At 38.8% G+C, this 24,026-nt stretch overlaps 20 non-coding genes across 20 annotated transcripts; all 20 read right to left on the reverse strand.

The window, feature by feature from the left end:
- Positions 1 to 6,967: 6,967 nt before the first annotated feature.
- On the reverse strand, positions 6,968 to 7,040 carry TRNAR-UCU (transfer RNA arginine (anticodon UCU)). Its single transcript has one exon. It is a non-coding gene; the product is annotated as a tRNA-Arg (tRNA).
- A 390-nt stretch (positions 7,041 to 7,430) lies between these two features.
- TRNAK-UUU (transfer RNA lysine (anticodon UUU)) lies at positions 7,431 to 7,503 on the reverse strand. Its single transcript has one exon. It is a non-coding gene; the product is annotated as a tRNA-Lys (tRNA).
- A 107-nt stretch (positions 7,504 to 7,610) lies between these two features.
- Positions 7,611 to 7,683, reverse strand: TRNAR-UCU (transfer RNA arginine (anticodon UCU)). The gene has a single exon. It is a non-coding gene; the product is annotated as a tRNA-Arg (tRNA).
- Positions 7,684 to 7,894: 211 nt separating this feature from the next.
- Positions 7,895 to 7,967, reverse strand: TRNAK-UUU (transfer RNA lysine (anticodon UUU)). The gene has a single exon. It is a non-coding gene; the product is annotated as a tRNA-Lys (tRNA).
- Positions 7,968 to 9,331: 1,364 nt separating this feature from the next.
- On the reverse strand, positions 9,332 to 9,407 carry TRNAN-AUU (transfer RNA asparagine (anticodon AUU)). The gene has a single exon. It is a non-coding gene; the product is annotated as a tRNA-Asn (tRNA).
- Positions 9,408 to 9,694: 287 nt separating this feature from the next.
- TRNAR-UCU (transfer RNA arginine (anticodon UCU)) lies at positions 9,695 to 9,767 on the reverse strand. The gene has a single exon. It is a non-coding gene; the product is annotated as a tRNA-Arg (tRNA).
- Positions 9,768 to 10,878: 1,111 nt separating this feature from the next.
- On the reverse strand, positions 10,879 to 10,951 carry TRNAK-UUU (transfer RNA lysine (anticodon UUU)). The gene has a single exon. It is a non-coding gene; the product is annotated as a tRNA-Lys (tRNA).
- A 646-nt stretch (positions 10,952 to 11,597) lies between these two features.
- On the reverse strand, positions 11,598 to 11,670 carry TRNAR-UCU (transfer RNA arginine (anticodon UCU)). Its single transcript has one exon. It is a non-coding gene; the product is annotated as a tRNA-Arg (tRNA).
- A 391-nt stretch (positions 11,671 to 12,061) lies between these two features.
- Positions 12,062 to 12,134, reverse strand: TRNAK-UUU (transfer RNA lysine (anticodon UUU)). Its single transcript has one exon. It is a non-coding gene; the product is annotated as a tRNA-Lys (tRNA).
- An 827-nt stretch (positions 12,135 to 12,961) lies between these two features.
- On the reverse strand, positions 12,962 to 13,034 carry TRNAK-UUU (transfer RNA lysine (anticodon UUU)). The gene has a single exon. It is a non-coding gene; the product is annotated as a tRNA-Lys (tRNA).
- Positions 13,035 to 15,300: 2,266 nt separating this feature from the next.
- TRNAR-UCU (transfer RNA arginine (anticodon UCU)) lies at positions 15,301 to 15,373 on the reverse strand. The gene has a single exon. It is a non-coding gene; the product is annotated as a tRNA-Arg (tRNA).
- A 211-nt stretch (positions 15,374 to 15,584) lies between these two features.
- On the reverse strand, positions 15,585 to 15,657 carry TRNAK-UUU (transfer RNA lysine (anticodon UUU)). Its single transcript has one exon. It is a non-coding gene; the product is annotated as a tRNA-Lys (tRNA).
- A 647-nt stretch (positions 15,658 to 16,304) lies between these two features.
- On the reverse strand, positions 16,305 to 16,377 carry TRNAK-UUU (transfer RNA lysine (anticodon UUU)). Its single transcript has one exon. It is a non-coding gene; the product is annotated as a tRNA-Lys (tRNA).
- A 2,266-nt stretch (positions 16,378 to 18,643) lies between these two features.
- Positions 18,644 to 18,716, reverse strand: TRNAK-UUU (transfer RNA lysine (anticodon UUU)). The gene has a single exon. It is a non-coding gene; the product is annotated as a tRNA-Lys (tRNA).
- A 647-nt stretch (positions 18,717 to 19,363) lies between these two features.
- TRNAT-UGU (transfer RNA threonine (anticodon UGU)) lies at positions 19,364 to 19,436 on the reverse strand. The gene has a single exon. It is a non-coding gene; the product is annotated as a tRNA-Thr (tRNA).
- Positions 19,437 to 19,647: 211 nt separating this feature from the next.
- TRNAK-UUU (transfer RNA lysine (anticodon UUU)) lies at positions 19,648 to 19,720 on the reverse strand. The gene has a single exon. It is a non-coding gene; the product is annotated as a tRNA-Lys (tRNA).
- Positions 19,721 to 21,267: 1,547 nt separating this feature from the next.
- Positions 21,268 to 21,340, reverse strand: TRNAR-UCU (transfer RNA arginine (anticodon UCU)). Its single transcript has one exon. It is a non-coding gene; the product is annotated as a tRNA-Arg (tRNA).
- A 211-nt stretch (positions 21,341 to 21,551) lies between these two features.
- Positions 21,552 to 21,624, reverse strand: TRNAK-UUU (transfer RNA lysine (anticodon UUU)). Its single transcript has one exon. It is a non-coding gene; the product is annotated as a tRNA-Lys (tRNA).
- Positions 21,625 to 22,991: 1,367 nt separating this feature from the next.
- TRNAK-UUU (transfer RNA lysine (anticodon UUU)) lies at positions 22,992 to 23,064 on the reverse strand. Its single transcript has one exon. It is a non-coding gene; the product is annotated as a tRNA-Lys (tRNA).
- Positions 23,065 to 23,351: 287 nt separating this feature from the next.
- Positions 23,352 to 23,424, reverse strand: TRNAK-UUU (transfer RNA lysine (anticodon UUU)). The gene has a single exon. It is a non-coding gene; the product is annotated as a tRNA-Lys (tRNA).
- Between the last annotated feature and the right edge of the window lie 602 nt (positions 23,425 to 24,026).

Here is a 24,026-nt window from a genome sequence, read left to right on the forward strand (position 1 = left end):
ACCCGCGTCCGTGTTCCGCGGCTTTAGGATGAAGGGAAGGAAATAGGAATTTTTTGGAACTCGACCAATTTTTTTCTCTCTAGTGTAGGCGCGCTGGAATCGGCATAAAATCCTCAAATTTGTTCACTAGTACCAATGATAGAGCTCTTCAATTCTAGTCTCATCCTACTTCTGATTTTAGCGATTTTAGACTTCCAATATTGACGCCACGTCCCCGTAGCTCCTCCCTCTCAGTGCCACTCTATTCTAAGTATAATACAGCTGAGGTATCATTGTGGTTCATAATCCCCAAGTTAATTTTTATGAGGATTTTGCAGACGGTCCTTCGCACCTCATAACTCTGAAGCTTTTAATTAGTTTGTTTGGAATACGAGTGTGACGAGTTCAGAGGCGCGTGCAAGGTGCCTGGTGCAATGAGATAAAATATTCGCGAGGTAAAATTCGTCATACATATTGATTAGTCAAGCCAGAAGTAGTATGAGGGACTAGAAGTAAAGAGCTCTAGCATTAGCACTAGTGAACAAATTTGTGGATTTTATGCCGCTTCCATCGCGCCTACACTAGAGGGAAAAAATGGTCGAGTTCCAAAAACATTTCCTACCCCCTTACCCTCAACCTAAAGCCGCGGAACACGGACGCGGGTGCTTGAATCTAGTTCGGCCGTCTACCGCCGCGAGCGTCTCACGTTTTGGAAGGAGAATTCAGAGGGCCAACCGTTCGTGTGTTATCAAGAATATTCACTTTCGCCAAGTGAAGAAGTTGGTTAGCTCGATAACTCTATTCCCTTATTTTACTTCTGGTCAAGCTCGTCTCACAAAATCGGCAAAGAGACGTTCAGAAAACGTGTACGCAATGATTCTTATTAGCTGTATGCATTCCTGGTATAATAACAGTTTCAGCTTGGCTATAAATTACTTCTAATAAATGTATTTACTAGAGCATGAAGAAAGTAATTGTTTTGAAACTAAAGAAAAAGTACAATTAAAGCTAAGTATATAATATGAGTAGGGGGAATATGCCGTTCCCAGAACAGGTACAGTGGAAGGCAGGGGAGGATTGAGGATTGAGGATTGAGGATTGAAGATTGAGGATTGAGGATTGAGGATAGGAGGATTGCAAGATGGCGGGTGAGAAAACAAGATGGTGGATGAGACTTTGTACGTAAGCCTTTTGATTGACGCACCCCTCTCTCAGACCTGCAAGGGGTGTTTTTGATTGACAGGTCAATGAAGCGTGTTCGATTCTCGGATGTAGAAGTACACACATTGGAGTATGAAGATAGGGTGAATTATGATTTAAGAAATAAACAGTATTTTAATATGTTAATTAGATTAAAATTTGAACCATTAATTTCTCCGGTATTAATCAAATGGTTACGGGGTGTATGAAACTCCAGATGACGTTAGGGGGAAAATAAAGAATCCCCGTAAAAACCCAGCTCTACCGATTATTCTAGATCATTCCAGAAAATTTAAAATACCCCATAAAACCCAGGTTAACGTTGTTTAAGGCCATGACGTAAAATGTACAGTGAAAGTTGTAGATTGTTCGAGAATAATCTTCCCGAAAAAACCCACGGCGTAAGTACCAATAATGTACAGTCAAAGCTAGGATGGTGACCATATTAAATAGTATAAATAGCCAGGACCCTGAGTTAAACCACCATCACAATCTCTCTAAAGTTCGACGAGGAAGGAAGGAACAGCCACCAAGTACAATGTAAGTATAGTTTTTGTGGACTTCGTGTTTTTTAAAGTTATAGTTTGGATGTAATACTTAGTTTTTTTTTCATTCGACAGAATGTCTGCCGTAGTGCTATTTCCCTTATCAGAGGAGAAAGTAATTCAGGTTACCCCGAAGTTAGACGTACGACTAGGGTTCAAAGAAAGTTCAACGGGACTAATTTTACAAGAGTCTGAATTCCATGAGCTATACAACAGGAGGGATGAAATATTCAAGTTCTTCGAAACCGACGACGTTCCGGAGACATCATGGTTCTTTACCGGTTCCGAAACGAAGCGTGTGGAATTGCGAACATATCGAGACTGTAAGACTATAGACATCAGGGAACTATACCCTGGAACAGGCGCTATGTACGGCAAGTTCTTCCCAACAAAGAAAGGATTCGCCGTTGGACAGTACCTTACCAAGACGTTAATGGATACAAATAAAGACGTAGTCACATTTCTTAACGAGGCGAATCGGGTGCGCACATTATTAAGAAAATGTATTGTAGAACAATTGAAAACAAGCATCCGTAAATGTTGTTACGGATGTAGTATTGACCACCCCTCCCAAACCCAACACGATTGTTTAAATGGATGGGAAATGCGTGTTTCTATGAACTTTGACACCGCGATAAGTAACCTGGATTATGTTGAAATTTATAAGATATTTACCTTTAGCACTTTTTTAAGTGACGAATTTTGCAAGTCTATGATTGGTCAAATCGTATGTAATGCCGAAGAATATTTGTAAATAAAAGCAACTTGATCCTTAAAAAGTGATTCATACCTTAAAATGGACTTCTGCTTACAACACCCATTTAATGGTCTCATAGCCGGGGCGACACAATCGGGAAAATCATACTTTGTAGCTAATCTTATAAAGTATAAAGATATATGTATATCACCCTCTCCAGATAGGATAATATGGTGTTACACTGAATATCAACCGAAATTATTTAATTCGGTATTAGATCACACGCCTACCGTGGAATTTCACGAAGGTATATTAAATGTGAATATATTGGACCCCAATATCAAGAATTTTGTTATACTTGATGATTTACTTTGTGAAATATCTAATAACAAGGATGTAACTAATTTGTTCATACGGGGCTCGCACCATAAAAACACCTCTGTTTTTATTTTGATGCAAAATTTATAATACCCCGGGAAGGAAATTAGAAAATTAAATTTAAACGCCCACTACTTGATAATATTCAAATCTCCTCGAGATAAATCGGCTATATTTCATTTAGCCAAACAGATTTGTTCCACTAATAGTAAATACGTCATTGACGCGTTCCATCAGGCAATTGCTAGAGATTTTGGGTATTTATAGGTTGATTTAAAGCCAACGACGTCAGATGATCATAGACTACGGACGGGACTCATACCAGGCGAAGAAGCCGCAGTCTATATTCCAAAATGAAAAGGGTGCATACGCATCAACATTTCTTAAAGTATCTGACTACTTGTAATGCGTGTCAGAGAAAATACGCTATCAAACACGCTAGTAATGACTCTATCAAGGCTATAGTGGAATGTTGCATAAATGTCCTACGCGGTAACGTGAAGTTATCAGATGACCAGAAGAAACGATTGAAGAAGCACTGTCTAATGTTACGGAAGTTATCTAAACAAAGCACTGTAGCAAAACGAAAAAAGATCCGAATTCAAAAAGGTGGATTTTACCTCTTTTGTTAGCCCCCCTCTTATCACTTGTTAGCACTGCTGCTGGTGCAGCTATAAGCAGAGCAATTAAAAATGGCTAGAAAGATGATATTGGTACCTGAAGAGGTTTACCGTCGATTAAACTCACAACCAAAAGTTGAACTTGGTGAAAATTTGGATACGAAGACTGTTATGCTAGACAACAAATTGAACCAGACGCAAAAAGTTAACATGTACAATCATTTACTAACGAGTTCTATTAACAAAAGAAAAAAGAAGAAACCTGTTAAACAACTGAAAAAGAAAGATTCGTATTCTGAAATAGCCATGACAATACCAGATTCACACCTCAAACCAGCCATTGCCTTATACAAGTGGATTGATATCAACTCCAAGATTAATTTGTCTCCTAACGGGGAACTTATATACAGGGAACAAAAAATCGTCGGGTCGAATATAATGGATATTTTACACGAATCCGTTAAAGGTTATAAAAGTAAACCGAAAAACACTGTCGTTGGAATAAATCAGTTTTACGAAATGTTAATAAAAGAAAATGTACCAAAAACTATCGTGAGAAACAAATTCCCCTTTGGAAACTCTACGAGTGTTGTACCAAATACTTATCTCGATGTATCTAAAAGCGATTTACCGAAAATTGATTATTATCCCCCAACCCCGGATTTCCACTACGGTAATGGTCTCCACACCTGGATAAACTTGAAATAAAGAATATATATCAATACCACGTTTAATTTCTTTCACAAATTACTTACACGTTATCATGGAAGGATGTAACGACCCTTCTCCCACAGGGCTTCTAGCCTCCCTGTCCGTTTCATTTTTAAATAATCCCAAAGTTATTACGGCGCTTTTGATATTATTTCTTATTATAATTATCGAGTTATCTGATTTCACTTATTGGTATACTCAAAAAACCTTAAACTGCACGACTAATGGATAAACTAGAAGAAATATACTTCAATGAAAAAGATCCGGGGAGCTTCGGAGGTGTACAAGGACTATATAGGGCTGCGAGAGAAAAGGGGATTAACGTTTCCTTAAATGATGTTATTGAGTTCCTACAACGTCAAGATACGTATACACTACACAAACCCGCGAGGCACAACTTCAGAAGGAACAAGACTATTGTGTACGGTATAGATGAACAATGGCAACTTGATCTGGCAGACATGCAAAACATTAAGCGTCATAATGACGGATATAGATTTCTACTGTGCTGCATTGACGTATTCAGTAAATTTGCTTTCGCCGTCGCTATTAAAGACAAGAAAGGGCCTACGATGGTTGCGGCGTTTAGATCTGTTTTAGAGTCTGGTAGAAACCCAAGATTGTTCAGTCGGATCATGGGAATGAATTTCTAAATAAAGAACTGCAAAGTGAATTGAAACGTTTGGACATCAAGTTTTTCGCCACACACTCGGAAGTGAAATGTAGTATCGTTGAACGATTTAATCGAACCTTGAAGGAGCGAATGTACCGCTATTTTACGCAAAACGACACCTACAAATACATTGACGTATTACCCGACTTATTGGAATCGTATAATAACAACTACCACAAATCAATTAAATGCAAACCCACTGAAGCGACGGAGGAAAATTCGAAACAAATCTGGTTAAATTTGTACGGAAAAGTAAACTTTTCGCCGCCAGTTTCATACCCCTTTGAAATTGATGATTTAGTTAGAATAAGCAAAAATAAAAGACCGTTTGAAAAAGGGTATTTGGCCAATTATACCGAAGAACTATTCAAAGTAACAGAACGGATCCCGAGAGATCCACCCGTATATAAACTGAAGGATTTGAACTCGGAGCTCATTTCTGGTGTGTTCTACAAAGAGGAAATACAGAAAGTTGGCAAGGACCTAGAAAACTGTAAATTTAAAATTGAAAAAGTATTACGAAAACGTAAAAAACCTGACGGTTCTAAAGAACTACTCGTACGGTGGCGAGGGTATAGCCCGAATTTGATTCCTGGGTGCAAGAAGTCGACGTAAAATGAGTTTCTATATTACACTACCTTCCGATTCCTCTGCGCAATATTTCAAAGGAAATACTATAAGCAAGTTCAGAACGTATCTACCAGAACCTATAATTCTAGAGGGATCACACGAGGTTGCTCTGGCTGAAATAAGCTATCCTAGAACTTGGAATAATGTAAAAAGGGAATGCGCAGTTCGCATTTGGGATAATTCGTTCGTAGATGTTGCTTCGGATGCAATGGATGAATTCCCAGAAGAGGGATCTGGTTTTGGTGAAAGTGGACAGACAATTAACGGAGTGAATGAAAACCGGGGTATATCGATAATTATACCTCCCGGATATTACGGTCTGTAGAGGAATTACTTGAAATATTGTCAGCCGACGACGATGCTGGTGCTACTGAAAAAATAAAATCTAGGGTTGAGTTTTCATACAACAAACCAAATCGACGGGTGATGGTTGAGATAAAAGGGACGAACCAACTTTATATCCCAAGCGAAATTGCCATTATATTAGGGTTCACGAGGAATTCCAAAAAAGACTTCACTGTGGTTGCCTCTATGACGGCCCCATTCAGTTGTGATATGGATGCTGGAATTCACTCCTTATTCGTGTATTCTGATATAATTCAGTCTCGATCAGTAGGATCTTCAAAAACAGAGTCACCCGAACAGGGACTCGAATCCAGGACCGTTAGGTTAAAAGCCTAACGCTCTACCGACTGAGCTATCCTGTCTCAAACGAATTTAAATCCCGTAATAATTGGAATTAGAATTTACATAAATTTATTGAAAGTGAAATGATCTGAAGTTTAAATTATTGATGATTCTTCAAAAACAGAATGGCCCGAACAGTTACTCGAACCCTGGACCGTTAGGTTAAAAGCCTAACGCTCTACCGACTGAGCTATCCGGGCTGAAACGAAATGAACTCCCGTAATAAATGGGATTAGAATTTCAATAATTTTACTGGAAATTAAATGATCTGAAGTTTCAATTATTGATGATTCTTTAAAAACAGAGTCGCCCGAACAGGGACTCGAACCCTGGACCGTTAGGCTAAAAGCCGAACGCTCTACTGACTGAGCTATCCGGGCTCACCCGATGTGAATTCACGTAATAATTGGAATTAGAATTTACATAAATTTATTGAAAGTGAAATGATCTGAAGTTTAAATTATTGATGATTCTTAAAAAACAGAGTCGCCCGAACAGGGACTCGAACCCTGGACCGTTAGGTTAAAAGCCTACCGCTCTACCGATTGAGCTATCCTGTCTCAAACGAAGTTAAATCCCGTAATAATTGGAATTAGAATTTACATAAATTTATTGAAAGTGAAATGATCTGAAGTTTAAATTATTGATGATTCTTCAAAAACAGAATGGCCCGAACAGGTACTCGAACCCTGGACCGTTAGGTTAAAAGCCTAACGCTCTACTGACTGAGCTATCCGGGCTCAAGCGAGTCGAACTCACGTAATAATTGGGATTAGAATTTCAATAATTTTACTGGAAATTACATGATCTGAAGTTTCAATTATTGATGATTCTTCAAAAACACAGTCGCCCGAACAGTTACTCGAAACCTGGACCGTTAGGTTAGAAGCCTAACGCTATACCGACTGAGCTATCCAGGTTCATGCGAGGTGAACTCCCTAAAAACAGAGTCGCCCGAACAAGGAGTTGAACCCTGGACCGTTAGGTTTGAAGCCGAACGCTCTACTGACTGAGCTATCCGGGCTCAAGCGAGTCGAACTCACGTAATAATTGGGATTAGAATTTCAATAATTTTACTGGAAATTAAATGATCTGAAGTTTCAATTATTGATGATTCTTCAAAAACACAGTCGCCCGAACAGGGACTCGAACCCTGGACCGTTAGGTTAAAACCCTACCGCTCAAGCGACTGAGCTATCATAGCTCAAACGCAGTGAAATCCCGTAATAATTAGGATTAGAATTTTCATAATTTTACTCCAAGAGAAATGATTTGAAGTTTAAATTTTTATGAATGTTCAAAAAAGGAATCGCCCGAACAGGGACTCGAACCCTGGACCGTTAGGTTAAAAGCCTAACGCTCTACCGACTGAGCTATCCGGGCTGAAACGAAATGAACTCCCGTAATAATTAGGATTAGAATTTTAATAATTTTACTGGAAATTAAATGATCTGAAGTTTAAATTATTGATGATTCTTCAAAAACACAGTCGCCCGAACAGGGACTCGAACCCTGGACCGTTAGGTTAGAAGCCTAACGCTATACCGACTGAGCTATCCAGGCTCATGCGAGGTGAACTCCCTAAAAACAGAGTCGCCCGAACAAGGAGTCGAACCCTGGACCGTTAGGTTTGAAGCCTAACGCTCTACCGACTGAGCTATCCGAGCTGAAACGAAATGAACTCCCGTAATAATTAGGATTAGAATTTTAATAATTTTACTGGAAATTAAATGATCTGAAATTTAAATTATTGATGATTCTTCAAAAACAGTGTCGCCCGAACAGGGACTCGAACCCTGGACCGTTAGGTTAAAAGCCTAACGCTCTACCGACTGAGCTATCCGGACTCAAGCGAGGTGAACTCCCGTAATAATTGGGATTAGAATTTCAATAATTTTACTGGAAATTAAATGATCTGAAGTTTCAATTATTGATCATTCTTTAAAAACAGAGTCGCCCGAACAGGGACTGGAACCCTGGACCGTTAGGCTAAAAGCCGAACGCTCTACCGACTGAGCTATCCGGGCTCAACCGATTTGAACTCACGTAATAATTGGAATTAGAATTTACATAAATTTATTGAAAGTGAAATGATCTGAAGTTTAAATTATTGCTGATTCTTTAAAAACAGAGTCGACCGAACAGGGACTCGAACCCTGGACCGTTAGGTTAAAAGCCTAGAGCTCTACCGACTTAGCTATCTGGGCTGAAACGAAATGAACTCCCGTAATAATTGGGATTAGAATTTACATAAATTTATTGAAAGTGTAATGATCTGAAGTTTAAATTATTGATGATTCTTCAAAAACAGAGTCACCCGAACAGGGACTCGAATCCAGGACCGTTAGGTTTAAAGCCTAACGCTCTACCGATTGAGCTATCCTATCTCAAACGAAGTTAAATCCCGAAATAATTGGAATTAGAATTTACATAAATTTATTGAAAGTGAAATGATCTGAAGTTTAAATTATTGATGATTCTTCAAAAACAGAATGGCCCGAACAGGGACTCGAACCCTGGACCGTTAAGTTAAAAGCCTAGCGCTCTACCGACTGAGCTATCTGGGATGAAACGAAATGAACTCCCATAGTAATTGGGATTAGAATTTACATAAATTTATTGAAAGTGTAATGATCTGAAGTTTAAATTATTGATGATTCTTCAAAAACAGAGTCACCCGAACAGGGACTCGAATCCAGGACCGTTAGGTTAAAAGCCTAACGCTTTACTGACTGAGCTATCCGGGCTCAAGCGAGGTGAACTCACGTAATAATTGGAATTAGAATTTACATAAATTTATTGAAAGTGTTATGATCTGAAGTTTAAATTGTTGATGACTCTTCAAAAACAGGATGGCCCGAACAGGTACTCGAACCCTGGACCGTTAGATTAAAAGCCTAACGCTCTACCGACTGAGCTATCCGGGCTCAGGCGAGGTGAACTCACGTAATAATTGGAATTAGAATTTACATAAATTTATTGAAAGTGAAATGAACTGAAGTTTAAATTATTGATGATTCTTTAATAACAGAGTCGCCCGAACAGGTACTCGAACCCTGGACCGTTAAGTTAAAAGCCTAACGCTCTACCGACTGAGCTATGTGGGATGAAACGAAATGAACTCCCATAATAATTGGGATTAGAATTTACATAAATTTATTGAAAGTGTAATGATCTGAAGTTTAAATTATTGATGATTCTTCAAAAACAGAGTCACCCGAACAGGGACTCGAATCCAGGACCGTTAGGTTAATAGCCTAACGCTCTACCGACTGAGCTATCCTGTCTCAAACGAATTTAAATCCCGTAATAATTGGAATTAGAATTTACATAAATTTATTGAAAGTGAAATGATCTGAAGTTTAAATTATTGATGATTCTTCAAAAACAGAATGGCCCGAACAGTTACTCGAACCCTGGACCGTTAAGTTAAAAGCCTAACGCTCTACCGACTTAGCTATCCGGGCTGAAACGAAATGAACTCCCGTAATAATTAGGATTAGAATTTTAATAATTTTACTGGAAATTAAATGATCTGAAGTTTAAATTATTGATGATTCTTCAAAAACACAGTCGCCCGAACAGGGACTCGAACCCTGGACCGTTAGGTTAGAAGCCTAACGCTATACCGACTGAGCTATCCAGGCTCATGCGAGGTGAACTCCCTAAAAACAGAGTCGCCCGAACAAGGAGTCGAACCCTGGACCGTTAGGTTTGAAGCCTAACGCTCTACCGACTGAGCTATCCGAGCTGAAACGAAATGAACTCCCGTAATAATTAGGATTAGAATTTTAATAATTTTACTGGAAATTAAATGATCTGAAATTTAAATTATTGATGATTTTTCAAAAACAGTGTCGCCCGAACAGGGACTCGAACCCTGGACCGTTAGGTTTAAAGCCTAACGCTCTACCGACTGAGCTATCCGGACTCATGCGAGGTGAACTCCCGTAATAATTGGGATTAGAATTTCAATAATTTAACTGGAAATTAAATGATCTGAAGTTTCAATTATTGATCATTCTTTAAAAACAGAGTCGCCCGAACAGGGACTGGAACCCTGGACCGTTAGGCTAAAAGCCGAACGCTCTACCGACTGAGCTATCCGGGCTCAACCGATTTGAGCTCACGTAATAATTGGAATTAGTATTTACATAAATTTATTGAAAGTGAAATGATCTGAAGTTTAAATTATTGCTGATTCTTTAAAAACAGAGTCGACCGAACAGGGACTCGAACCCTGGACCGTTAGGTTAAAAGCCTAGAGCTCTACCGACTTAGCTATCTGGGCTGAAACGAAATGAACTACCGTAATAATTGGGATTAGAATTTACATAAATTTATTGAAAGTGTAATGATCTGAAGTTTAAATTATTGATGATTCTTCAAAAACAGAGTCACCCGAACAGGGACTCGAATCCAGGACCGTTAGGTTTAAAGCCTAACGCTCTACCGATTGAGCTATCCTGTCTCAAACGAAGTTAAATCCCGAAATAATTGGAATTAGAATTTACATAAATTTATTGAAAGTGAAATGATCTGAAGTTTAAATTATTGATGATTCTTCAAAAACAGAATGGCCCGAACAGGGACTCGAACCCTGGACCGTTAAGTTAAAAGCCTAGCGCTCTACCGACTGAGCTATCTGGGATGAAACGAAATGAACTCCCATAGTAATTGGGATTAGAATTTACATAAATTTATTGAAACTGTAATGATCTGAAGTTTAAATTATTGATGATTCTTCAAAAACAGAGTCACCCGAACAGGGATTCGAAACCTGGACCGTTAGGTTAAAAGCCTAACGCTCTACCGACTGAGCTATACGGGCTCAAGCGAGGTGAACTCCAGTAATAATTGGGATTAGAATTTACATAAATTTATTGAAAGTGAAAAGATCTGAAGTTTAAATTATTGATGATTCTTCAAAAACAGAGTCGCCCGAACAGGGACTCGAACCCTGGACAATTAGGTTAAAACCCTACCGCTCAAGCGACCGAGCTATCCTAGCTCAAACGAATTGAAATCCCGTAATAATTAGGATTAGAATTTTCATAATTTTACTCCAAGAGAAATGATTTGAAGTTTAAAATTTTATGAATGTTCAAAAAAGGAATCTCCCGAACAGGGACTCGAACCCTGGACCGTTAGTATAAAAGCCTAACGCTCTACCGACTGAGCTATCCTGTCTCAAACGATTTTAAATCCCGTAATAATTGGAATTAGAATTTACATAAATTTATTGAAAGTGAAATGATCTCAAGTTTAAATTATTGATGATTCTTCAAAAACAGAATGGCCCGAACAGTTACTCGAACACTGGACCGTTAGGTTAAAAGCCTAACGCTCTACCGACTGAGCTCTCCGGGCTGAAACGAAATGAACTCCCGTAATAATTAGGATTAGAATTTTAATAATTTTACTGGAAATTAAATGATCTGAAGTTTAAATTATTGATGATTCTTCAAAAACACAGTCGCCCGAACAGGGACTCGAACCCTGGACCGTTAGGTTAGAAGCCTAACGCTATACCGGCTGAGCTATCCGGGCTCAAGCGAGGTGAACTCCCTAAAAACAGAGTCGCCCGAACGAGGAGTCGAACCCTGGACCGTTAGGTTTGAAGCCTAACGCTCTACCGACTGAGCTATTTGAGCTGGAACGAAATGAACTCCCGTAATAATTAGGATTAGAATTTTAATAATTTTACTGGAAATTAAATGATGTGAAATTTAAATTATTGATGATTCTTCAAAAACAGAGTCGCCCGAACAAGGAGTCGAACCCTGGACCGTTAGGTTTGAAGCCGAACGCTCTACCGACTGAGCTATCCGGGCTCAACCGATGTGAATTCACGTAATAATTGGAATTAGAATTTACATAAATTTATTGAAAGTGAAATGATCTGAAGTTTAAATTATTGATGATTCTTTAAAAACAGAGTCGCCCGAACAGGGACTCGAACCCTGGACCGTTAGGTTAAAAGCCTAGCGCTCTTCCGACTGAGCTATCTGGGCTGAAACGAAATGAACACCCGTAATAATTGGGATTAGAATTTACATAAATTTATTGAAAGTGTAATGATCTGAAGTTTAAATTATTGATGATTCTTCAAAAACAGAGTCTCCCGAACAGGGACTCGAATCCAGGACCGTTAAGTTAAAAGCCTAACGCTCTACCGATTGAGCTATCCTGTCTCAAACGAAGATAAATCCCGTAATAATTGGAATTAGAATTTACATAAATTTATTGAAAGTGAAATGATCTGAAGTTTAAATTATTGATGATTCTTCAAAAACAGAATGGCCCGAACAGGTACTCGAACCCTGGACCGTTAGGTTAAAAGCCTAACGCTCTACCGACTGAGCTATCCGGGTTCAAGCGAGGTGAACTCACGTAATAATTGGAATTAGAATTTACATAAATTTATTGAAAGTGAAATGAACTGAAGTTTAAATTATTGATGATTCTTTAAAAACAGAGTCGCCCGAACAGGGACTCGAACCCTGGACCGTTAAGTTAAAAGCCTAGCGCTCTACCGACTGAGCTATCTGGGATGAAACGAAATGAACTCCCATAGTAATTGGGATTAGAATTTACATAAATTTATTGAAAGTGTAATGATCTGAAGTTTAAATTATTGATGATTCTTCAAAAACAGAGTCACCCGAACAGGGACTCGAATCCAGGACCGTTAGGTTAAAAGCCTAACGCTCTACCGACTGAGCTATCCGGACTCAAGCGAGGTGAACTCACGTAATAATTGGAATTAGAATTTACATAAATTTATTGAAAGTGATATGATCTGAAGTTTAAATTGTTGATGACTCTTCAAAAACAGAATGGCCCGAACAGGTACTCGAAGCCTGGACCGTTAGGTTAAAAGCCTAACGCTCTACCGACTGAGCTATCCGGGCTCAGGCGAGGTGAACTCACGTAATAATTGGAATTAGAATTTACATAAATTTATTGAAAGTGAAATGAACTGAAGTTTAAATTATTGATGATTCTTTAAAAACAGAGTCGCCCGAACAGGGACTCGAACCCTGGACCGTTAAGTTAAAAGCCTAGCGCTCTACCGACTGAGCTATGTGGGATGAAACGAAATGAACTCCCATAATAATTGGGATTAGAATTTACATAAATTTATTGAAAGTGTAATGATCTGAAGTTTAAATTATTGATGATTCTTCAAAAACAGAGTCTCCCGAACAGGGACTCGAATCCAGGACCGTTAAGTTAAAAGCCTAACGCTCTACCGATTGAGCTATCCTGTCTCAAACGAAGTTAAATCCCGTAATAATTGGAATTAGAATTTACATAAATTTATTGAAAGTGAAATGATCTGAAGTTTAAATTATTGATGATTCTTTAAAAACAGAGTCGCCCGAACAGGGACTCGAACCCTGGACCGTTAAGTTAAAAGCCTAGCGCTCTACCGACTGAGCTATCCTGTCTCAAACGATTTTAAATCCCGTAATAATTGGAATTAGAATTTACATAAATTTATTGAAAGTGAAATGATCTGAAGTTTAAATTATTGATGATTCTTCAAAAACAGAATGGCCCGAACAGTTACTCGAACACTGGACCGTTAGGTTAAAAGCCTAACGCTCTACCGACTGAGCTCTCCGGGCTGAAACGAAATGAACTCCCGAAATAATTGGGATTAGAATTTCAATAATTTTACTGGAAATTAAATGATCTGAAGTTTCAATTATTGATGATTCTTTAAAAACAGAGTCGCCCGAATAGGGACTCGAACCCTGGACCGTTAGGCTAAAAGCCGAACGCTCTACTGACTGAGCTATCCGGGCTCACCCGCTGTGAATTCACGTAATAATTGGAATTAGAATTTACATAAATTTATTGAAAGTGAAATGATCTGAAGTTTAAATTATTGATGATTCTTAAAAAACAGAGTCGCCCGAACAGGGACTCGAACCCTGGACCGTAAGGTTAAAAGCCTACCGCTCTACCGATTGAGCTATCCTGTCTCAAACGAAGTCAAATCCCGTAATAATTGGAATTAGAATTTACATAAATTTATTGAAAGTGAAATGATCTGAAGTTTAAATTATTGATGATTCTTCAAAAACAGAATGGCCCGAACAGGTACTCGAACCCTGGACCGTTAGGTTAAAAGCCTACGCTCTACCGACTGAGCTATCCGGGCTCAGGCGAGGTGAACTCACGTAATAATTGGAATTAGAATTAACATAAATTTATTGAAAGTGAAATGAACTGAAGTTTAAATTATTGATGATTCTTTAAAAACAGAGTCGCCCGAACAGGGACTCGAACCCTGGACCGTTAAGTTAAAAGCCTAGCGCTCTACCGACTGAGCTATCTGGGATGAAACGAAATGAACTCCCATAGTAATTGGGATTAGAATTTACATAAATTTATTGAAAGTGTAATGATCTGAAGTTTAAATTATTGATGATTCTTCAAAAACAGAGTCACCCGAACAGGGACTCGAATCCAGGACCGTTAGGTTAAAAGCCTAACGCTCTACCGACTGAGCTATCCGGACTCAAGCGAGGTGAACTCACGTAATAATTGGAATTAGAATTTACATAAATTTATTGAAAGTGATATGATCTGAAGTTTAAATTGTTGATGACTCTTCAAAAACAGAATGGCCCGAACAGGTACTCGAACCCTGGACCGTTAGGTTAAAAGCCTAACGCTCTACCGACTGAGCTATCCGGGTTCAGGCGAGGTGAACTCACGTAATAATTGGAATTAGAATTTACATAAATTTATTGAAAGTGAAATGAACTGAAGTTTAAATTATTGATGATTCTTCAAAAACAGAATGGCCCGAACAGTTACTCGAACCCTGGGCCGTTAGGTTAAAAGCCTAACGCTCTACCGACTGAGCTATCCGGGCTGAAACGAAATGAACTCCCGTAATAATTGGGATTACAATTTCAATAATTTTACTGGAAATTAAATGATCTGAAGTTTCAATTATTGATGATTCTTTAAAAACAGAGTCGCCCGAACAGGGACTCGAACCCTGGACCGTTAGGCTAAAAGCCGAACGCTCTACTGACTGAGCTATCCGGGCTCAAGCGAGTCGAACTCACGTAATAATTGGGATTAGAATTTCAATAATTTTACTGGAAATTACATGATCTGAAGTTTCAATTATTGATGATTCTTCAAAAACACAGTCGCCCGAACAGGGACTCGAAACCTGGACCGTTAGGTTAGAAGCCTAACGCTATACCGACTGAGCTATCCAGGTTCATGCGAGGTGAACTCCCTAAAAACAGAGTCGCCCGAACAAGGAGTCGAACCCTGGACCGTTAGGTTTGAAGCCTAACGCTCTACCGACTGAGCTATCCGAGCTGAAACGAAATGAACTCCCGTAATAATTAGGATTAGAATTTTAATAATTTTACTGGAAATTAAATGATCTGAAATTTAAATTATTGATGATTCTTCAAAAACAGTGTCGCCCGAACAGGGACTCGAACCCTGGACCGTTAGGTTAAAAGCCTAACACTCTACCGACTGAGCTATCCGGACTCAAGCGAGGTGAACTCCCGTAATAATTGGGATTAGAATTTCAATAATTTTACTGGAAATTAAATGATCTGAAGTTTCAATTATTGATCATTCTTTAAAAACAGAGTCGCCCGAACAGGGACTGGAACCCTGGACCGTTAGGCTAAAAGCCGAACGCTCTACCGACTGAGCTATCCGGGCTCAACCGATTTGAACTCACGTAATAATTGGAATTAGAATTTACATAAATTTATTGAAAGTGAAATGATCTGAAGTTTAAATTATTGCTGATTCTTTAAAAACAGAGTCACCCGAACAGGGACTCGAATCCAGGACCGTTAGGTTAAAAGCCTAACGCTCTACTGACTGAGCTATCCGGGCTCAAGCGAGGTGAACTCACGTAATAATTGGAATTAGAATTTTCATAAATTTATTGAAAGTGATATGATCTGAAGTTTAAATTGTTGATGACTCTTCAAAAACAGGATGGCCCGAACAGGTACTCGAACCCTGGACCGTTAGATTAAAAGCCTAACGCTCTACCGACTGAGCTATCCGGGCTCAGGCGAGGTGAACTCACGTAATAATTGGAATTAGAATTTACATAAATTTATTGAAAGTGAAATGAACTGAAGTTTAAATTATTGATGATTCTTTAAAAACAGAGTCGCCCGAACAGGGACTCGAACCCTGGACCGTTAAGTTAAAAGCCTAGCGCTCTACCGACTGAGCTATCCGGGCTCAAGCGAGGTGAACTCACGTAATTATTGGAATTAGAATTAACATAAATTTATTGAAAGTGAAATGAACTGAAGTTTAAATTATTGATGATTCTTTAAAAACAGAGTCGCCCGAACAGGGACTCGAACCCTGGACCGTTAAGTTAAAAGCCTAGCGCTCTACCGACTGAGCTATCTGGGATGAAACGAAATGAACTCCCATAGTAATTGGGATTAGAATTTACATAAATTTATTGAAAGTGTAATGATCTGAAGTTTAAATTATTGATGATTCTTCAAAAACAGAGTCACCCGAACAGGGACTCGAATCCAGGACCGTTAGGTTAAAAGCCTAACGCTCTACCGACTGAGCTATCCGGACTCAAGCGAGGTGAACTCACGTAATAATTGGAATTAGAATTTACATAAATTTATTGAAAGTGATATGATCTGAAGTTTAAATTGTTGATGACTCTTCAAAAACAGAATGGCCCGAACAGGTTCTCGAACCCTGGACCGTTAGGTTAAAAGCCTAACGCTCTACCGACTGAGCTATCCGGGCTCAGGCGAGGTGAACTCACGTAATAATTGGAATTAGAATTTACATAAATTTATTGAAAGTGAAATGAACTGAAGTTTAAATTATTGATGATTCTTTAAAAACAGAGTCGCCCGAACAGGGACTCGAACCCTGGACCGTTAAGTTAAAAGCCTAGCGCTCTACCGACTGAGCTATGTGGGATGAAACGAAATGAACTCCCATAATAATTGGGATTAGAATTTACATAAATTTATTGAAAGTGTAATGATCTGAAGTTTAAATTATTGATGATTCTTCAAAAACAGAGTCTCCCGAACAGGGACTCGAATCCAGGACCGTTAAGTTAAAAGCCTAACGCTCTACCGATTGAGCTATCCTGTCTCAAACGAAGTTAAATCCCGTAATAATTGGAATTAGAATTTACATAAATTTATTGAAAGTGAAATGATCTGAAGTTTAAATTATTGATGATTCTTCAAAAACAGAATGGCCCGAACAGGTACTCGAACCCTGGACCGTTAGGTTAAAAGCCTAACGCTCTACCGACTGAGCTATCCGGGTTCAAGCGAGGTGAACTCACGTAATAATTGGAATTAGAATTTACATAAATTTATTGAAAGTGAAATGAACTGAAGTTTAAATTATTGATGATTCTTTAAAAACAGAGTCGCCCGAACAGGGACTCGAACCCTGGACCGTTAAGTTAAAAGCCTAGCGCTCTACCGACTGAGCTATCCTGTCTCAAACGAATTTAAATCCCGTAATAATTGGAATTAGAATTTACATAAATTTATTGAAAGTGAAATGATCTGAAGTTTAAATTATTGATGATTCTTCAAAAACAGAATGGCCCGAACAGTTACTCGAACACTGGACCGTTAGGTTAAAAGCCTAACGCTCTACCGACTGAACTATCCGGGCTGAAACGAAATGAACTCCCGTAATAATTGGGATTAGAATTTCAATAATTTTACTGGAAATTAAATGATCTGAAGTTTCAATTATTGATGATTCTTTAAAAACAGAGTCGCCCGAATAGGGACTCGAACCCTGGACCGTTAGGCTAAAAGCCGAACGCTCTACTGACTGAGCTATCCGGGCTCACCCGATGTGAATTCACGTAATAATTGGAATTAGAATTTACATAAATTTATTGAAAGTGAAATGATCTGAAGTTTAAATTATTGATGATTCTTAAAAAACAGAGTCGCCCGAACAGGGACTCGAACCCTGGACCGTTAGGTTAAAAGCCTACCGCTCTACCGATTGAGCTATCCTGTCTCAAACGAAGTTAAATCCCGTAATAATTGGAATTAGAATTTACATAAATTTATTGAAAGTGAAATGATCTGAAGTTTAAATTATTGATGATTCTTCAAAAACAGAATGGCCCGAACAGGTACTCGAACCCTGGACCGTTAGGTTAAAAGCCTACGCTCTACCGACTGAGCTATCCGGGCTCAGGCGAGGTGAACTCACGTAATAATTGGAATTAGAATTAACATAAATTTATTGAAAGTGTAATGATCTGAAGTTTAAATTATTGAGGATTCTTTAAAAACAGAGTCGCCCGAACAGGGACTCGAACCCTGGACCGTTAAGTTAAAAGCCTAGCGCTCTACCGACTGAGCTATCTGGGATGAAACGAAATGAACTCCCATAGTAATTGGGATTAGAATTTACATAAATTTATTGAAAGTGTAATGATCTGAAGTTTAAATTATTGATGATTCTTCAAAAACAGAGTCACCCGAACAGGGACTCGAACCCTGGACCGTTAGATTAAAAGCCTAACGCTCTACCGACTGAGCTATCCGGGCTCGAGCGAGGTGAACTCACGTAATAATTGGAATTAGAATTTACATACATTTATTGAAAGTGAAATGAACTGAAGTTTAAATTATTGATGATTCTTCAAAAACAGAGTCACCCGAACAGGAACTCGAATCCAGGACCGTTAGGTTGAAAGCCTAACGCTCTACCGACTGAGCTATCCTGTCTCAAACGAATTTAAATCCCGTAATAATTGGAATTAGAATTTACATAAATTTATTGAAAGTGAAATGATCTGAAGTTTAAATTATTGATGATTCTTCAAAAACAGAATGGCCCGAACAGTTACTCGAACCCTGGGCCGTTAGGTTAAAAGCCTAACGCTCTACCGACTGAGCTATCCGGGCTGAAACGAAATGAACTCCCGTAATAATTGGGATTACAATTTCAATAATTTTACTGGAAATTAAATGATCTGAAGTTTCAATTATTGATGATTCTTTAAAAACAGAGTCGCCCGAACAGGGACTCGAACCCTGGACCGTTAGGCTAAAAGCCGAACGCTCTACTGACTGAGCTATCCGGGCTCAAGCGAGTCGAACTCACGTAATAATTGGGATTAGAATTTCAATAATTTTACTGGAAATTACATGATCTGAAGTTTCAATTATTGATGATTCTTCAAAAACACAGTCGCCCGAACAGGGACTCGAAACCTGGACCGTTAGGTTACAAGCCTAACGCTATACCGACTGAGCTATCCAGGTTCATGCGAGGTGAACTCCCTAAAAACAGAGTCGCCCGAACAAGGAGTCGAACCCTGGACCGTTAGGTTTGAAGCCTAACGCTCTACCGACTGAGCTATCCGAGCTGAAACGAAATGAACTCCCGTAATAATTAGGATTAGAATTTTAATAATTTTACTGGAAATTAAATGATCTGAAATTTAAATTATTGATGATTCTTCAAAAACAGTGTCGCCCGAACAGGGACTCGAACCCTGGACCGTTAGGTTAAAAGCCTAACGCTCTACCGACTGAGCTATCCGGACTCAAGCGAGGTGAACTCCCGTAATAATTGGGATTAGAATTTCAATAATTTTACTGGAAATTAAATGATCTGAAGTTTCAATTATTGATCATTCTTTAAAAACAGAGTCGCCCGAACAGGGACTGGAACCCTGGACCGTTAGGCTAAAAGCCGAACGCTCTACCGACTGAGCTATCCGGGCTCAACCGATTTGAACTCACGTAATAATTGGAATTAGAATTTACATAAATTTATTGAAAGTGAAATGATCTGAAGTTTAAATTATTGCTGATTCTTTAAAAACAGAGTCACCCGAACAGGGACTCGAATCCAGGACCGTTAGGTTAAAAGCCTAACGCTCTACTGACTGAGCTATCCGGGCTCAAGCGAGGTGAACTCACGTAATAATTGGAATTAGAATTTACATAAATTTATTGAAAGTGATATGATCTGAAGTTTAAATTGTTGATGACTCTTCAAAAACAGGATGGCCCGAACAGGTACTCGAACCCTGGACCGTTAGATTAAAAGCCTAACGCTCTACCGACTGAGCTATCCGGGCTCAGGCGAGGTGAACTCACGTAATAATTGGAATTAGAATTTACATAAATTTATTGAAAGTGAAATGAACTGAAGTTTAAATTATTGATGATTCTTTAAAAACAGAGTCGCCCGAACAGGGACTCGAACCCTGGACCGTTAAGTTTAAAGCCTAGCGCTCTACCGACTGAGCTATGTGGGATGAAACGAAATGAACTCCCATAATAATTGGGATTAGAATTTACATAAATTTATTGAAAGTGTAATGATCTGAAGTTTAAATTATTGATGATTCTTCAAAAACAGAGTCACCCGAACAGGGACTCGAATCCAGGACCGTTAGGTTAAAAGCCTAACGCTCTACCGACTGAGCTATCCTGTCTCAAACGAATTTAAATCCCGTAATAATTGGAATTAGAATTTACATAAATTTATTGAAAGTGAAATGATCTGAAGTTTAAATTATTGATGATTCTTCAAAAACAGAATGGCCCGAACAGTTACTCGAACCCTGGACCGTTAGGTTAAAAGCCTAACGCTTTACCGACTGAGCTATCCGGGCTGAAACCAGGTGAACTCCCGTAATAATTGGGATTAGAATTTCAATAGTTTTACTGGAAATTAAATGATCTGAAGTTTCAATTATTGATGATTCTTTAAAAACAGAGTCGCCCGAACAGGGACTCGAACCCTGGACCGTTAAGTTAAAAGCCTAGCGCTCTACCGACTGAGCTATGTGGGATGAAACGAAATGAACTCCCGTAATAATTGGGATTAGAATTTCAATAATTTTACTGGAAATTAAATGATCTGAAGTTTCAATTATTGATGATTCTTTAAAAACAGAGTCGCCCGAACAGGGACTCGAACCCTGGACCGTTAGGCTAAAAGCCGAACGCTCTACTGACTGAGCTATCCGGGCTCAAGCGAGTCGAACTCACGTAATAATTGGGATTAGAATTTCAATAATTTTACTGGAAATTACATGATCTGAAGTTTCAATTATTGATGATTCTTCAAAAACACAGTCGCCCGAACAGGGACTCGAAACCTGGACCGTTAGGTTAGAAGCCTAACGCTATACCGACTGAGCTATCCAGGTTCATGCGAGGTGAACTCCCTAAAAACAGAGTGGCCCGAACAAGGAGTCGAACCCTGGACCGTTAGGTTTGAAGCCTAACGCTCTACCGACTGAGCTATCCGAGCTGAAACGAAATGAACTCCCGTAATAATTAGGATTAGAATTTTAATAATTTTACTTTAAATTAAATGATCTGAAATTTAAATTATTGATGATTCTTCAAAAACAGTGTCGCCCGAACAGGGACTCGAACCCTGGACCGTTAGGTTAAAAGCCTAACGTTCTACCGACTGAGCTATCCGGACTCAAGCGAGGTGAACTCCCGTAATAATTGGGATTAGAATTTCAATAATTTTACTGGAAATTAAATGATCTGAAGTTTCAATTATTGATCATTCTTTAAAAACAGAGTCGCCCGAACAGGGACTGGAACCCTGGACCGTTAGGCTAAAAGCCGAACGCTCTACCGACTGAGCTATCCGGGCTCAACCGATTTGAACTCACGTAATAATTGGAATTAGAATTTACATAAATTTATTGAAAGTGAAATGATCTGAAGTTTAAATTATTGCTGATTCTTTAAAAACAGAGTCACCCGAACAGGGACTCGAATCCAGGACCGTTAGGTTAAAAGCCTAACGCTCTACTGACTGAGCTATCCGGGCTCAAGCGAGGTGAACTCACGTAATAATTGGAATTAGAATTTACATAAATTTATTGAAAGTGATATGATCTGAAGTTTAAATTGTTGATGACTCTTCAAAAACAGGATGGCCCGAACAGGTACTCGAACCCTGGACCGTTAGATTAAAAGCCTAACGCTCTACCGACTGAGCTATCCGGGCTCAGGCGAGGTGAACTCACGTAATAATTGGAATTAGAATTTACATAAATTTATTGAAAGTGAAATGAACTGAAGTTTAAATTATTGATGATTCTTTAAAAACAGAGTCGCCCGAACAGGGACTCGAACCCTGGACCGTTAAGTTAAAAGCCTAGCGCTCTACCGACTGAGCTATGTGGGATGAAACGAAATGAACTCCCATAATAATTGGGATTAGAATTTACATAAATTTATTGAAAGTGTAATGATCCGAAGTTTAAATTATTGATGATTCTTCAAAAACAGAGTCACCCGAACAGGGACTCGAATCCAGGACCGTTAGGTTAAAAGCCTAACGCTCTACCGACTGAGCTATCCTGTCTCAAACGAATTTAAATCCCGTAATAATTGGAATTAGAATTTACATAAATTTATTGAAAGTGAAATGATCTGAAGTTTAAATTATTGATGATTCTTCAAAAACAGAATGGCCCGAACAGTTACTCGAACCCTGGACCGTTAGGTTAAAAGCCTAACGCTTTACCGACTGAGCTATCCGGGCTGAAACGAGGTGAACTCCCGTAATAATTGGGATTAGAATTTCAATAGTTTTACTGGAAATTAAATGATCTGAAGTTTCAATTATTGATGATTCTTTAAAAACAGAGTCGCCCGAACAGGGACTCGAACCCTGGACCGTTAGGCTAAAAGCCGAACGCTCTACTGACTGAGCTATCCGGGCTCAACCGATGTGAATTCACGTAATAATTGGAATTAGAATTTACATAAATTTATTGAAAGTGAAATGATCTGAAGTTTAAATTATTGATGATTCTTTAAAAACAGAGTCGCCCGAACAGGGACTCGAACCCTGGACCGTTAGGTTAAAAGCCTAGCGCTCTACCGACTGAGCTATCTGGGCTGAAACGAAGTGAACTCCCGTAATAATTGGGATTAGAATTTACATAAATTTATTGAAAGTGTAATGATCTGAAGTTTAAATTATTGATGATTCTTCAAAAACAGAGTCTCCCGAACAGGGACTCGAATCCAGGACCGTTAGGTTATAAGCCTACCGCTCTACCGATTGAGCTATCCTGTCTCAAACGAAGTTAAATCCCGTAATAATTGGAATTAGAATTTACATAAATTTATTGAAAGTGAAATGATCTGAAGTTTAAATTATTGATGATTCTTCAAAAACAGATTGGCCCGAACAGGTACTCGAACCCTGGACCGTTAGGTTAAAAGCCTAACGCTCTACCGACTGAGCTATCCGGGCTAAAGCGAGGTGAACTCACGTAATTATTGGAATTAGAATTAACATAAATTTATTGAAAGTGAAATGAACTGAAGTTTAAATTATTGATGATTCTTTAAAAACAGAGTCGCCCGAACAGGGACTCGAACCCTGGACCGTTAAGTTAAAAGCCTAGCGCTCTACCGACTGAGCTATCTGGGATGAAACGAAATGAACTCCCATAGTAATTGGGATTAGAATTTACATAAATTTATTGAAAGTGTAATGATCTGAAGTTTAAATTATTGATGATTCTTCAAAAACAGAGTCACCCGAACAGGGACTCGAATCCAGGACCGTTAGGTTAAAAGCCTAACGCTCTACCGACTGAGCTATCCGGGCTCAACCGAGGTGAACTCACGTAATAATTGGAATTAGAATTTACATAAATTTATTGAAAGTGATATGATCTGAAGTTTAAATTGTTGATGATTCTTTAAAAACAGAGTCGCCCGAACAGGGACTCGAACCCTGGACCGTTAAGTTAAAAGCCTAGCGCTCTACCGACTGAGCTATGTGGGATGAAACGAAATGAACTCCCGTAATAATTGGGATTAGAATTTCAATAATTTTACTGGAAATTA

The sequence above is a fragment of the Phalangium opilio genome, unplaced genomic scaffold (genome assembly GCF_054372755.1).
Source record: "Phalangium opilio isolate 3A_F unplaced genomic scaffold, DU_Popi_V2 ptg001170l_1, whole genome shotgun sequence".
Taxonomy (NCBI): Eukaryota; Metazoa; Arthropoda; class Arachnida; order Opiliones; family Phalangiidae; genus Phalangium; species Phalangium opilio.